The following is a 13,031-nucleotide window of genomic DNA, read 5'->3' on the forward strand; positions in this document are numbered from 1 at the left end:
GTCTCTTTCCCATTAAGAGCCCCTCTGCTCTCCAAGATCCCTTTCCTCTCCCTGCAGACGCTTCCAGGTTGACATTAACCTCTCTGGTTCATCCCAGAGCGTGTAGATCTGTGTCACCTTCCCACCTCTTGGCACTCCCCGCGGTCCTCATGTCCTCATTCTCTTTGCTCTGCACATTTTCACACGTTTCAGCATCTGCACATTTTACCAGCACCTCTTTTCTAATCTTTTTCCAGATCAGTAGCAAATACATCAGAGAGCTGAAGGAAGAGCATGGGAACCTCTGCGACACCAAAGATCTATCCCTTAACTAGCTTTTAATCCATTTAGCATGGGCTGCACAGGGCTTGTATGCAGCTGTATTTTTATCCAACTCGGATGCATGATTAAGTCAAATGTCTCACAGAAGTCCAAGTGCATTAAGTCAAGTTATCTTTATCAGCAGACACTGCAATCTAATAAAAAAAAAACAGTCTCAAGGGGGCTTAACAAGAACAGATCTAGAAGTGCTTGGTTGAAGGCCTTCAACCAAGGTTTTGACCAGGTGCAACCACTGCCGCATGGTCGAGCCTCCCCAGTACAAACCCTTCTGAGATCGCAGACCAAACATGAGGAGGAAAGGGAAAAACAAGCCCTCTCCTACCTTTCGGAGCCACAGCACTGACCCAAACCAGAGCTCCTCAAAGATCCATGCAGGGATCCATGCTCTCCTTGTGGAGAGCATCTCACTGTGGGCTCCTGCAAGGCCACTGCTTTCCCTCTGTACCCACCCAGATGCCCCCATCTACATCACACCCACATTAGATGCCTGCAGAAGCTAATTAATCACTGCAATTACCTTGGAGATGTATGGACTCCCCTCCTCTTCCATCCAGCTGCCCAGAGCATCTCTTTTAATGTGAGCCCCCTTGGCCATGGATGCTCTGAGCTAAGTTTGGGGATTAATCCACAGGGGTTTGGCCCAGAAAGGTCCCGCAAGGAGGATCCAGGTCTGGTGGAGCCATTGCACAAGAAGCTGTCCTGCCCTGAAATTTGGGAATCAGGGCAGAAGGTTTTGCCAGGGCAGCAGAAAGAGCATCCCAGGATGGGTGTCCCGAGGGAACGGCAGTGTCTGGCCAAACCAGCCCTGCCTTCTTGCCCCCTCGGCTCCCCTCCTTTCCCGGGTTATGCTATTCCTGGTGATGGATATCTGCACCGCGCGTGCAGACAGAYGCCGAAGGGAGGTCCCGTGCTCCGCGACGGCTCTTCAAGGCCACCCGAGCACAAAGCAGGGATAAGGTGCTGTAAAGCCTTTTGATGCTAAAGGGCTTCATAGAAATACATCAGAAAGGCCCCGTGATGGGAAACCCTTTCATCTGCTCCCAGTTCCTGGAGAGATGGAGCACCGCCGGGCTGCCATGGAGCCGCTTGGTGAGCGAGGAGACAGGGAGAGCGGGACACTGCTTTTTGGATGGAGGAACGGATGGCGGGAGCCTGAGGAGCAGGGCTCAGGTGTGCAGTGTGGTGGGACCCCAAGCTACAATGTGGTGGGACCYCAGGTACTACAGCGTGGTGAGACCCAGATGTCCACCCAGAGCATCCTGTGGGCATCGCTGGAGGAGGAACCTCAAGCTGCTGCTCTTCAACTCACAGCAGAAGTCAAACAGAGGTTGTCCCAGCTGCTCCCACGGCGGCTCCGGTTGGAAGGGCATTGTCTCCCCTGCCCCTTTGGGGGCTACACCCCAGGAACCCGCCTGCCCTGGGGCGGGGGACAGGTCTCCGGTGGTGCCAGGTCTGCAYCTTGCAGGGCCCCGCGGGGATCAGCCGCTCCTGCGTTTGCTCCTTCTGAGTTTGCTCTCAGAAATCTAATTTTGGGCTTCTCTCCTCCTCATTGCAGTTAGGAGGAGCAATTCAATTAAGCAAGTAACAGCTTCCCAATAAAAAGCCTTCCTCCCCACTGCCTCCTCCTCGGCGCACAAGGACTAATAATGTTTGAGTGCAGAAATCAGGCTCACGGGAGGCGAGCAGAGGCTCCGCTCCCTTCCCCACCAGTAAGATCCCCACGGACAAGAGTTGCTCGCCTGGGGAAGAGGGCTCTGTAGCCCTGCTGCATCCCTCCCTCCTCATCCTCTCCCGAACCATTGAGGGTTTCCAGCAGATTTGACAGCGACAAACCGAGCTGCACGTTCTGCTAGCAGAAGTGGCCGAGGGAAGGGCAGAGGTTTCACGAGCACCTGCATGGGAAAGCAAAGGGAAGAAGGGAAATAGATTGCTGTCAATGATCCACCAGAGAATCCACACCAGAGGGAGKAGACAGCGGCCCTGCCTGCCAGAGGAGATCCCTTTGGGATGATACGTGCTACGGGAATGTCACCACGGCTGTTCTAGCCACAAACCTGCAGACTTTCAAGGTGCTGGAGAAGCTCTGCAGAAGATGCTCGTGGAAGCACCTGGGATGGCCACACAAGCGGGGAGCATCGGAGGYTCACATTTCAGGATGGATGCGGTATCCTGAGCTCCCAGGGCCACCAGCGCCAGGGGCTGCACGCACGTCATGCACGGGGACAGTCACTACGCGGGAAGCAGCAGCGCAGGATGCAGCACAGCCGGGAAGGAAGAGGAGCCATATGGATGCGAGCTGCCAACCCACCGAGTCCTCCCATCCCTATGGACACCCGCRGCTCCATCCCTGCAAGGACAACCCAACCGGTGCGGCTGGACACCGGGACAATGCTGGGGAAGGGCACCCTCCTCTTCCTCACAGGGAATGCAGAGCCTTGGTTTTGCTCCCACCTGGACTGAGGAGCCGCACCTGGAAGCRGAGTGACCCCCGGGTGCTGCAGGCAGATGCCTGGCACATTTTGGGGGTTTTTGTGTTTTTTTTCACCGCACACAGTTGCAGAGAAAYGCGGCTGAAGCAGATGCCGATGCTGACATGCTTTGCTTTGATTTCTTCAAAACCGAACGAGCTTGCCGCAAATAAATTAATTTCTTTTTAATCAAGAGCTTCTTGTCAGGCCCTGTGACACATACTGACCCAAAATGGAAACTTCATAAGTAGGCTTTTTTTTCCCCCCAAAAAAAGAGAGACAGAAAAAAAAAAAGTGCATTTGTTTCCCATTGACTCAAATTTGAAGCTTTTTTATTATAATTAGCTTTGACTTTGGGCACTGACAGGAAGCAGCAGTTGCTCTTCCATCCTCAGGGATGACGAAGATGCTTCCATAACCTCACGCTCTGGAATAACGAGAGGATTAGGAAAAGGTCTGAATGGGATGAGCGATTGGGGCCCTGCCCCTGACMCAAGCCAGGAGGGGATGGGGTAGGACCAAAGGCAGCAAATCCAGAGCCAGGAGAGCCCGTTGCTGGGTTTTGAGTCATAATGGTTGGGAAAAGATCTTCAAGACCGAGCACCACAAGCACATCCTAGAGCTAGGTCTATCCAGGCTGGAGGCTTGACCCAGACCACGCTACTTCATCCCTTGGGTACTCATCCTCTGCGAGCTGCCAAAACTCCTTTTCACCCAAAGGCTGCAGCTTCCCACAGCACAAAAAAATCCAGGAAAATCTGGGATTTTTCATTGCTTAAGAGACACTTAGAACAACACAAGAGCCGGGCTGCTTGGAGGAACCGGGTCCCAGCTCGGGGAGGCCAAGGGGGAAGGAGGCGGCAGCCGGGATCGGGCAGGCGGCTTCCCCAGCTCCAGCTTCCACCTTCCACGTATTGCAGTGCATGATTCAAGCACATTATCTGCATGAAATGCTGCATTAGCATCAAAATGAGGGGAGTTCTGTTCGATATATTAAAGTGTCTCTGATGGGTTTGAAGGTAGCTTAGCGCAGGAGAGGCATTAAGGAAGTAAATGCCACATTTGTATTCCAGAGCGCTTGCTTTTTTTCCCCGTTTAAAGTCATTGATGTAAGAAGTGGTGCTTAAGACGGCTTATAAAAGCACGAGTGCATCTTTGCTATGAGACAAAAGCCGTGTTTACGTGGAATGGTGAAGGGAAGCAAATAGCCCGTTTAGGGAATATATGGGAATATATTTCTCCCGTGCTTTGCCGGGGTTGGTTGGAGGCGCCAGGGCTGCCCGGCTGGGGCCATCCCGCAGCAGCGGTGCCAGCAGCTCCCAGCTGCAGCCAAGAGCCATTTTCTTCCTTGTTTCTCCCGTGACGCCTGTTTTTCATTTCCAGCCCAAATTTGAAAAGGGATTTTTACCGGCAGCGCAGGAACCCATCCGGCAGCAGCCCATGGTCCTCCACCTGCAGCCCTCTTTTTTTCCCCTCCTCACCAAGAAAAAAAAATATATATATAATTATATATATAATAAATATTATATATAATATTATATTATATATAATATATAATATATATAATATTATATTATATATAATATTTAGCAACCCTGGTATTTTGAAACATCCATTTTGCTTCCCCCTCCACTCCAAAGTTTTAAGCTATTAAGGGCCTCTTAAGCTAAGCTTTTATTACTATTATTAAGAAAAAAGGGTTTCTATTCCTTTCAACCATGAATGTGTCACTTTGATAAGGCTGTTACTTTTGATGCTCCCCCATACCCAAATTAAAGTAGAGCATGCCAGTGTGTCCACCAGGATGGGTTGAGCGTCTCGTTCACCGAGATTTCCTTTTTAATGGTGGTGCTGCTCAAGAATAATGTTTATCCCCAAAATCACTACTCAATTACAAATCTTTTTTCCCCCCACCGCCCCAAAAAAACAGCCTTTGTCCCAAAGTTGCACTCCCGCCGCCACAGCCCCACTCAGAACCTGATGCATTTGGGTGYCAGAGCAGGGCTTTTCCAAGCCGAGATCTCTGCAGGGGTCGGGGCGGTTGGCCAGGGACCCAAAGCCGGGCTCGGGAGCCGGGCAGCAGGAACATTTGCCTGGGAGAAGCTGCGATTAGATCCGTGCGCGCGCGTGTCCTCTGCCAGCGCGCCTAAAAATAGCTCTTGGCTGCACAGGCTGTCACACGCGCGCAGACGCGCTCCCACCGCCGCTATATTTACCCGGGCACAGGCAGCCCCGGCCCCCCACCAGCCTCCAGCAGCCCCCGGGAGCAGGGCAGGGACCCCAGCGCGGGGACCCAACGCACCCTGCTCGTCCACCTCGATTTCCGTGGCCTCTGAGGAAAGGCAAAATGAGGGACGGCCCTGCATATTTGCAATGGGAACAAGGGAGATGGAGGGGAAAATAGGGAAGTTTGGCTTTCCTGGTGCATTTTCTCACCTCTGAGGTGACTAGAGGACACTGAGCTCACGGGACCTGGAAAGGGATGGGGAGCAGCAGCCTCCCTCTCGGAGGGAGCCGGCGCCTCGGGAGGACRAAGCCCCTGTCATTCAGTGGCCACACGTGAAATGAGCGGCCTGGGTCTCAGCCTCCGTATAATTGGCACCCGCACCCCTTCCGACACCCTCCGTTCCCAGGAAGGCGCCGGCAGACACAGCACCCAAACACGCAGCACCCTCCTGGCGCCTGCCCACGCGCGAGCAAGGCGCCTTCAAAACATGCTATTTTCCAGACAAGCTATAAGGGAAAAATAATATATATCTTGCAGCTGCTCCTGTGCCTAAACGCAGGGATCTCGGCAAGGGGAGGACGCAAGGAAGGGAGTGCGGTGGCTAATCCGAGCCTTGCAGCGGGAAGCTGGAGCCTGCGGAACTAAAGCGATGCCTTCGGAGGCTGCGGAGCATCTCAACGGCGTCTACCAAGTCAAGGAGGTTTGGAGAAGATTTGTCTAATCCTTTCCGAGTTGTGAAACTTAAATCCCTTGCGTTTTCCTCAAGTGTAGCCCTGCTCCCAGGGAGGGATAGAGGCGCTCCTAAGCGTGCCCAGCAGGACAGGGGAAAGGATCGTTTGGGCRTAAGCTAAGGAAAAAATAGACAAATAAATACTGGGATAACTGCAGCTGCGTAAGGACCAAGACTCAACAGCAAGCACGGGAAAAGGTGTAACATCACGGAAACACAAAGTGGTTGAGGTTGGAAGGCACCTCTGGAGCTCATCCGRTCCAAGCCCCTGCTCCAGCAGGGACACCCAGAGCACRGGGCACCCAGTCGCATCCAGAGGGGTTTGGAAGATCTCCAGAGAAGGAGACTCCACAGCCTCTTATTAAATGACATTACATTAGATGACATTAAATCCAGGCAGAGGACAAGGGGCACGCTGGCTGTGCTCCCTTGCCTTTTAGCACTAAAAAACCCAAAGACACAAGCACAAATTCCAGAGCCATCTAGCCCCGGCACCAAAGCAGCGTTTGGCAGCACAACGAGGACCTCGACGTCCTGCCTTGGCCATCCCAAGGCTGCTCCAGCAGCCACGTGCCAGGCCATGAGCTGCAGAGCCCAAGTGCCCTCTCCGCGCGGATAGGGACCCCAGTTTACCCCAGCAGCATGAAACACAGCCTGGATGGTGCTGGTGCTGATAACTCCCTCTGTTTTTTGAGGATCCAATGGAAGAGATCCTTGCTGTGCAAATCCGTGCACAGCAGCACCGCTATGCCAGCAAGTTGGGGATATTTCCCTCAAGACACAGCCCCACATAGCCGCTATGCAGCCTTAGGAGGGGAGACCTTCCCCCGTTTTTTCCTCCCTTCCTTGGGGAGTTTCCCGATTCTCACTGCACCAGCTTTGTAAACACAGCGGGAACCTTATGGATGCGACTGCCTGTCTTTGCAGGGAGGAAAGAAAACAGCTTGCTGCATTGCCCGGAGAAGGAATGGCAAAAATGAAATAAAAAGCACAGGATGAAAACCACAAGCCCTTCAAAGTCAGCTCCTCAAGGTTTGGGGGAACGTGGCCTTAATTTCATCAACTGTGAAAACCCATTAGCATCTTACTAAAGTCCATTTAAAATATTCATCTGGAGGATATTTTATGCAAAACTGCCCGTGTGTCCTAAAAGCTGCTGCAAAACGTTACCATCGACATTTAAACGCGTCTCCCCGGGGCGGTGACCGCCGGGCAGGCTCAGTGCCGGTCACACCGGGGACGGCAGCAGGGGCAGAGCCAAGGGGGAAAGCCAGGAGACCCTTGCTGGCATCGGAGCAGCGACATCCAGAGGGCAGGACGCTGCGGATGCAGCTCATGCCACGCACAGATCAGTCCCCACACTTCAGCTGGGCACCCAGGCCTGCTCCCCAGTGACTCACAGTGGCATTTTGGGGCGATTCCCTGCTTTTTTGGGAAAGCCCCACGTCCCTATGCCAGCAAGCTCTGAGCAGCAGCCTTTGCCATTAGCAGAATATTATTATTAGCGTCCCGAGGGGAGCCCTGCCTGTAAGCGCGAGCCAGCGGTGAGTCAGCAGATCCGCAGCGATGCTGCCGCTCAGTTCCCAGGTAGCCGCGTCTCCGCGCGCRCGGTCCCGGCTCCCGGGGAGCACACGGAGGTTGCCATGGCAACCCCACGCTGCCAGCGCCCCGCCGGCACTCCGGGAGAATCCACACGGAAAGCCTGAGCCRTCCGCGGGTCCAAGGTACATCCCCCCCCGCCACCCATCCCGCGGCTTTCCAAAGGGGTTCGAGACTCTCTGGTGGCTCGAACGTGGTTGTGCTGCGTGCGGGCACACGGGCAGCGCGCTAACCCGCAAGCGAGGCGCCACGTTATGGATCTCTCTTCTATCTAGCGACATTATTGGAGCAGGAGCAATCAGGGGAGATGAGGAGCAGGGCACCCAAGCACGAGGCCCTCCCGCCACCTCGAGCAGCTGCTCTGTCCGGTGCTCATTAATCCTCCCATGAGRCACAGCAGGTTTAATACATAAAAAAAAGACACAAAGTAGTAACTTTGGGGACCTGTGTGGGCTCTCAGCCTGTGATTTGTGCTCAGCATTTCCTGCACAGAAAGCACCTTGGTGGACTCATCCAGCCCCATCTTCTGCTCATAGTGGTGTTCCCAGCTGAGCTATTTAGCCMTGTGAAGCACAGCCCTGGAGTAGCAACGGGCAAAGTTTTCCAGGAAAGAAATAAAGCAAAATCCATCTCCCAAACCACAGAACACTTGGCAGCCCCCAGATTTCCACGCCTTTGTCCAAGTTTCAAAGAGCTCTTTGTGCTCGGAGGAAGCCAGCGCTCTCTCAATGCAACATTTCAACAAGCAACTGCGCCTGAGAGGAGATTTTCATTCGGAAACTCCCTGCAATTTTCCTTTCCCCGTTTCTATTCCAAATCCAGAAACCAGCTTTGGCAGGAATTTATTTTCCTCCCCGAGATGGTGACATTGGTCATCACCACTTGTTCCCAGGTGGGGCCCRGGAGACGGCTTGGACCTTCCCAGGCCAGATACCACTGGGAAGGGCACCCTGAAGCACAGCGCTAATAAATCACGGGGACTCTGGAAGGGAAACACCAGCCAAGGAGGTCACCTTGCTGCTGACGGCACTCGCGTGCCCTCCTGCTTGCTGGTGCACCTGGCCTGGCCACCGCTGGCGATGCTGAAATTACACCCAGCCCTCGTGACGGCCGCGACGGCAGCCAGAGGCTCCGTGTCCCCGAGGTCCCCGCACGCTCTGCGGGGGCACTGGGGGCTGCTTRGGCCCTGAGGGGTTGTGGCAGCCACCCGGCAAGGAGGAAACATCCCCACCTGGAGCATCGGCCCCGAGGAGGGGACACCTGGGGCTGTGGTCCAGGGACACAGCAGCAGCATGAGCTGGGGGCGAGCGTCAAGAAACAACCCAAAGCAGGTCCAGTGACCAGAGGTGCCACCAGGCTCTGAGGGCCACCACTCTCCTCCCTAGAGGCCAGCGCAGATCCTTGCAAATGCAGATTTGGGAGCCCTCAAAACTCCCGCGAGCCATTTCAGGTGTCCCCAGCAAACACYCGGCACGTTCTCCATCCCTAGACCCACGGACTTCAGCCTCCCTATTTATAGCCCTGCCTGGGCATGCCGGAGCCTCTGCGCACGCCGGCACCGCTCGGTCCCTGCGGACGCTCAGAGGACGGACGGGAACAAGAAACCAGGATAAGGTCACGGYGAGGCTGTTAAAAGTGTAAATGAAGCCCAAGGAGCTGGTCTAATCCTGCGGGCAGGCGCTTTGCAACRCCGGGAAATGAGATTAGCGCAAGGTCCCCTTGATGCAGGTGGCCACCAGGTCGGGCCCATCTGCTCCGTATTCTGCTCGCAAGGGTGTCCCCAAAGACGAGTCCAGCCTCTGCAAGCACCTAGCACTGATGTCCTAGGAAGAGGCATCCGGAAACCTGGGCGCCACAGGGCTGGGAAGAAATAGAAGTGACACCGGTGCCCTGAGTCCAGCATCCCTTATTGCACCATTTCCCCGCTGCGGAAAGCAGCGTTCAGCCTCTGGCTGCATCAGGGGCTGTAAAACGCAGTGGGAGGGAAAAAGAACGTTTTTCCAGGGAGGTTTGGCCCCAGTTTGCAGCCCTCCATCCTTGCAGCCGTCCCCGCGGCGCCGGGCCCGGCCGGCTGGGCTGCCACGGCCGTCACCCTGATGGGATGTGACAAAGTGCGCTGTCGCTGCACTGCCTCAAATCAGCCTCTTCATTAAGGATTTCCGTGTAAAATATGACAGCGAATAAACACCCGCTCCCGCCGGGGCGGCCACGTGCACACGCAGGCAGCGGGAAAGGGGCTTCAGCCTCTCACCTCCCGCGGAGGCTGAGCAGAGACCCACGGGGAAACTGAGGCACGAGGCRCTACCAGGACCTGCTAGGGCAGCTGGGAACAGCGCACAGGGCTCTTCCTCCCCATACTCCTCCTCCAAGGCCTGTTTTCCTCCCTAAACCCTGAAGCTAGCGCTTGCAGCTCCACTTTGCTGCTTTCAGCAGGTCAGCCCAGCACCACTTCCCGCAAGTGTTTGCRGAGCTAAGTCGCGGGCAGCGCAATCCCGGGCTGGCTCCGCTTCCCTCGCCGGGGTGATTAATAGCAGTTCTGCTGCTAAAACAAGAGGCCATTAAGACCGCTAATATTTGCTCTCCCTACTCCCTGCCTGCTTCATTTGCTACTTCAGTGGGAATCCGCTGCACTTCTTCCCCCAGTGAGATATTAATAAGGGAGCAGAAGGTGCTCGGGCTGGGGAGTCCAGCTGCATGCAGGAGACCTCAGCAGGGAGCTGCTCCACACCTTCCAGGCACATGTGGGACACCTGCATGGACACCCCAGGATGCTCATTTGCTTCATGCAAGTCAGGGTACAGCTCAAATGGCCAAGTCCCAGGAGAAGATGCCCTGCTGCAGGGTACTCACCAGCTGCTAGGGTCTCCACAGGCTGCATGGATGTGAYCTGCCCTTCATGGACACCTCACATCCCAAAGAAGCCTCTTGCTCAGCATCCTGAAGGTGCTTGGGATGCTCTTGAGTCCCTTTTATAGGGTGGTCCCACCTGCCCCAGGTGGGTCCTATCCGGGAGGAGCCTCTTCCTGCTCATTTGGGCTGTGGGCTGGGATGCTGTGTTGCTCTAGGGCCTGATATGAGCCTGGAGCAAGCTGGGATAATGTGGGATAACAGCAGCAAGCTTGGCACCCCTGGTCCCCCTGTCTCCTTGCAGGGAGCAGGTTTCTCCTGGAATTGCACCGTGTGTTTTCAAACTCTGTTGTGGTTTTCTTTTTCAAGGGGCAAACACAAGCTCATTTCACTTTTTCCAGCCAAACTGGCACATTTTGTGGATTGTTCCCACGTGAGAGCCCCCTGGCAGACAARCCCCCTCCCATGGCGAGCAATGGCCTTGCAAGTCCCAGGGCCCATCACGGACCCTCTCACCAAGACATCCCGCCCATCCTAGCTGCCAAGGAGCGCTGGGATTTSGATTAAACTCCAAAGGTGGGAGGCTGTGTACCCCAAAACACAGGCCCAGCGGATGTTTTTTCCTTCTCCCCCCTGTTTCTCAGCATCTTCCCCCATGGTTTTTCCCATGGCACCTGGGCTCGGAGGCTCCATGCGCCCGGCAGCGCATCCGCCGGTTGCCTCACATCTCTCCTAGGCAATCTGTAGGGAAAGGGGAATTGACAAACTAGTGGAAACCTGACTGACGTTCCAATCAAAATACAAAAGAAACAGAAATAAATGGAGCCGGGAAGAACTGCTATTTAATTAGAAACCACATCTGTGCCAGTGAGTCACCGCGGGGAAGGGATCGGCAGCAGCTCGCCCGAGACGGGCAGCTGCCGGCAGCTCCGCGACGGACACACGAGCAGAGCCCGTTTCCCATGTAGGGATGGAGCTGGAGAGCCCGTTCCCTCTTGCTCAGCCCATGAGTTGTCCAACGTGCCCATCCTTCCTCCTCTCCATGAGAGCGTCACCAACATGCCCTGTGGCCCAGGGGTACCTTCAACCTTTGGGACCCACCGACGGGCAGTGTAGGGCCCGTGACACCCAAAAAACCTACCCAAGGCAGACAGACTGCTTAGGAGACCACCAAAGCACCTCTGATGTCCCCCAAATGGCTGCGGGGCTGGACCTGACGTGGCACCTTCTAGTCAGCATCCACCCCACGTCCCACAACCGATGTCCCCTGTGGCCGAGCTGGAGGGAAAATCCCCCATGGTCTTTCCTGGTCTGACACGAGTGTCCTGGAGGCCCAGCTCCTTGTGGTGCCACCACAGCTGGTAGCAGCCCAGCCCTGCTGAGATGCGACTYGGCACCCAGCTCGGCTCTGCCGCAGGATACGGCCCATGGCTCGGGCTCTCACGCTGGCATCACTCCTAGTAAATAAAGTAAAAACACCCCCAAGCCCACAGGCCTCGTGGTGAGGCTCCCACTGAGCAGCTTTCCTGCTGCGATGGGAAAAAAACACAGTAAACCAGAGCCAAGGAAAGTCCCCAGGTCCCCCCATGGGCTTAATGTCACCCCATGCTGAGGAACCTTTCAGAAGAAGCCTCTCCATGGCTGCAACAGACTGGACAGAGACCAACACACCCCACTCCTATGATACCTTGCTGGGCAAGGACACCCATCTCCTGGATGATGCCTCCAAAAACCAGGACGCAGCTCAGCTGCCACTTCTTGAGCCAGATTTCCCTTAGTTCCACCCCTCCCTGCCTGAAAAGGATTTTCCAAGGCTGGCTCGAAGGCGACGTGGACCCTCAGGGTCCTGCTCTCYGGAGGCAGGACGTCACAGGGCTGCCAGCTCTGGGCCTCCCGCTCTGCAGCTCGGCTCAGGGCTCACAGCACATCCCCGCTGCACGCACCGCTGTCTGAAAGCAATCCCGAATTTCCCCTCCACAAGCATGGAGCATCGCTGGGGCTGAGGCCGGAGCTCCACGAAGGCGCCGGGGAGCGGGTGAGTCACGTCAGGTCGCAGCCGGAGCGCGTGTTCAGCGGCTTGGATCGCACCCGGCAGGAGGCCATAAACATCGGGGGCGCGCGTGGGCGCGCACGCTCGCAGCGCCCGCCCCGCGCTCACCTGGCATTGCCACCCATGGCCGAGGAGCAGCGCGGGGACGGGGGACCTGCTCATAGCGCTGCCACCCTCGCGGGATGGGTTTCCCCAGGGTGGGGGTCTGCTCCGGGGTGACCCCCCCATCAGGGACACATGTGCACACGTCCACACATGTAGACACATGCACACGCTTGCATGCGCATGTGCAGACACATGCACACACTTGCATGCACACGCTTGTACATGCTTGCGTGCACATGCAGCCACTTGCACGCGCATGCACGCATGTGTGCACACATGCAGACACTTGCACACACATGTGCACACGCATGCACGCAGCACAGGCGCTTGCTTGCAGCTTTTCTCCCTCCTAGGCAGTCCTGCAGTGGGCTCCTCCAATAAGGGCTTTTTTTTTTCCCCCTGCATTTAGGGATTTCCAGCGCTTTTTTTGCAGTCCCCAGAGATAACCAGCCCTGAACGTCACCACCAGGGCGGGGGGGGGACATGGGGGCACTTCGCTCTGGCCAAGAGACCCCCGGATGGGGGGCGGGGGCAGCGGGGGGGCGGTGCTGAGGGTCCCCTCTCCGGGCCGCCCCGCCGGCCAATGCCGGGGGGTGTCGCGGGGCGCTGCGGCAGGAACGGGGCTCCCGGCGCCTTTAAACCCCCCCGCCCGGCGCGGGGAGGCTCGGCCCCTTTCTGTGACAC

This window comes from Nothoprocta perdicaria, unplaced genomic scaffold, assembly GCF_003342845.1.
Source record: "Nothoprocta perdicaria isolate Ctin4 unplaced genomic scaffold, notPer1 scaffold_332, whole genome shotgun sequence".
Lineage (NCBI taxonomy): Eukaryota > Metazoa > Chordata > Aves > Tinamiformes > Tinamidae > Nothoprocta > Nothoprocta perdicaria.